The sequence below is a fragment of the Oncorhynchus kisutch genome, unplaced genomic scaffold (genome assembly GCF_002021735.2).
Source record: "Oncorhynchus kisutch isolate 150728-3 unplaced genomic scaffold, Okis_V2 Okis01b-Okis20b_hom, whole genome shotgun sequence".
Classification (NCBI taxonomy): domain Eukaryota; kingdom Metazoa; phylum Chordata; class Actinopteri; order Salmoniformes; family Salmonidae; genus Oncorhynchus; species Oncorhynchus kisutch.
Window position 1 is genome coordinate 8,906,699 of NW_022261978.1, and position 2,500 is coordinate 8,909,198.

At 44.8% G+C, this 2,500-nt stretch overlaps 1 protein-coding gene across 1 annotated transcript in view; it reads left to right on the forward strand.

The window, feature by feature from the left end:
- Nucleotides 1–2,500, forward strand: part of vav1 (vav guanine nucleotide exchange factor 1) — an 87,336-nt gene that overhangs the window by 21,766 nt on the left and 63,070 nt on the right. The gene's annotated exons all lie outside the window — the stretch shown is intronic.

Sequence of the window (2,500 nt, forward strand, 5' to 3'; positions counted from 1 at the left end):
AGCTAGGTGAGACGACCATTCATCTTCAGATAGCTAGGTGAGACGACCCCATACAGTACATTCATCTTCAGATAGCTAGGTGAGACGACCATTCATCTTCAGATAGCTAGGTGAGACGACCCCATACAGTACATTCATCTTCAGATAGCTAGGTGAGACGACCATTCATCTTCAGATAGCTAGGTGAGACGACCACATACAGAACATTCATCTTCAGATAGCTAGGTGAGACGACCCCATACAGTACATTCATCTTCAGATAGCTAGGTGAGACGACCATTCATCTTCAGATAGCTAGGTGAGACGACCACATACAGAACATTCATCTTCAGATAGCTAGGTGGGACGACCACATACAGAACATTCATCTTCAGATAGCTAGGTGAGACGACCACATACAGCACATTCATCTTCAGATAGCTAGGTGAGACGACCCCATACAGTACATTCATCTTCAGATAGCTAGGTGAGACGCACCATACAGCACATTCATCTTCAGATAGCTAGGTGAGACGACCCCATACAGTACATTCATCTTCAGATAGCTAGGTGGGACGACCCCATACAGTACATTCATCTTCAGATAGCTAGGTGAGACGACCCCATACAGAACATTCATCTTCAGGTAGCTAGGTGAGACGACCACATACAGAACATTCATCTTCAGATAGCTAGGTGGGACGACCATTCATCTTCAGATAGCTAGGTGAGACGACCACATACAGAACATTCATCTTCAGATAGCTAGGTGGGACGACCATTCATCTTCAGATAGCTAGGTGAGACGACCATTCATCTTCAGATAGCTAGGTGAGACGACCATTCATCTTCAGATAGCCAGGTGAGACGACCCCATACAGTACATTCATCTTCAGATAGCTAGGTGAGACGACCATTCATCTTCAGATAGCGACGTGAGACGACCCCATACAGAACATTCATCTTCAGATAGCTAGGTGAGACGACCATTCATCTTCAGATAGCTAGGTGAGACGACCATTCATCTTCAGATAGCTAGGTGAGACGACCATTCATCTTCAGATAGCTAGGTGAGACGACCCCATACAGTACATTCATCTTCAGATAGCTAGGTGAGACGACCATTCATCTTCAGATAGCGAGGTGAGACGACCCCATACAGAACATTCATCTTCAGATAGCTAGGTGAGACGACCATTCATCTTCAGATAGCGAGGTGAGACGACCCCATACAGAACATTCATCTTCAGATAGCGAGGTGAGACGACCCCATACAGAACATTCATCTTCAGATAGCTAGGTGAGACGACCATTCATCTTCAGATAGCTAGGTGAGACGACCACATACAGAACATTCATCTTCAGATAGCTAGGTGAGACGACCCCATACAGAACATTCATCTTCAGATAGCTAGGTGGGATGACCATTCATCTTCAGATAGCTAGGTGAGACGACCCCATACAGTACATTCATCTTCAGATAGCTAGGTGGGACAACCATTCATCTTCAGATAGCTAGGTGAGACGACCATTCATCTTCAGATAGCTAGGTGAGACGACCCCATACAGAACATTCATCTTCAGATAGCTAGGTGAGACGACCATTCATCTTCAGATAGCTAGGTGAGACGACCCCATACAGTACATTCATCTTCAGATAGCTAGGTGAGACGACCACATACAGAACATTCATCTTCAGATAGCTAGGTGAGACGACCACATACAGAACATTCATCTTCAGATAGCTAGGTGGGACGACCCCATACAGAACATTCATCTTCAGATATCTAGGTGAGACGACCATTCATCTTCAGATAGCTAGGTGAGACGACCATTCATCTTCAGATAGCTAGGTGAGACGACCATTCATCTTCAGATAGCTAGGTGAGACGACCCCATACAGAACATTCTGGAAATATTCAGACCCTTTGACTTTTTCCGTTACGCCTTATTCTAAAAGAGATTAAAGAGTTTTTCTTCCTCATCAATATAAACACAAGACTCCATAATGACAAAGTAAAAACAGGTTTTTAGAAACTTTTGTAAATGTATAAAAAATTTAAAATGTATATATTATAGTTACATAAGTATTCAGATCCTTTATTCAGTACTTTGTTGAAGCACCTTTGGCAGCGATTACAGCCTCTAGTCTTCTTGGGGATGCTACAGGCTTGGCACACCTGTATTTGGGGAGTTTCTCCCATTCTTCTCTACTTGAGGTTGGATAGGGAGCGCTGCTGCACAGCTATTTTCAGGTCTCTCCAGAGATGTTAGATCGGGTCCAAGTCCGGGCTCTGGCTGGGCCACTCAAGGACATTCAGAGAATTGTCCCGAAGCCACTCCTGCATTGTCTTGACTGTGTGCTCAGGGTCATTGTCCTGTTGGAATGTGAACCTTTGCCCCAGTCTGAGGTCCTGAGCACTCTGGAGATGGTTTTTTGGCAAACTCCAAGCAGACTGTCATGTGCCTTTTACTGAGGAGTGGCTTCTGTCTGGCCACTCTACCATAAAGGCCTGATTGG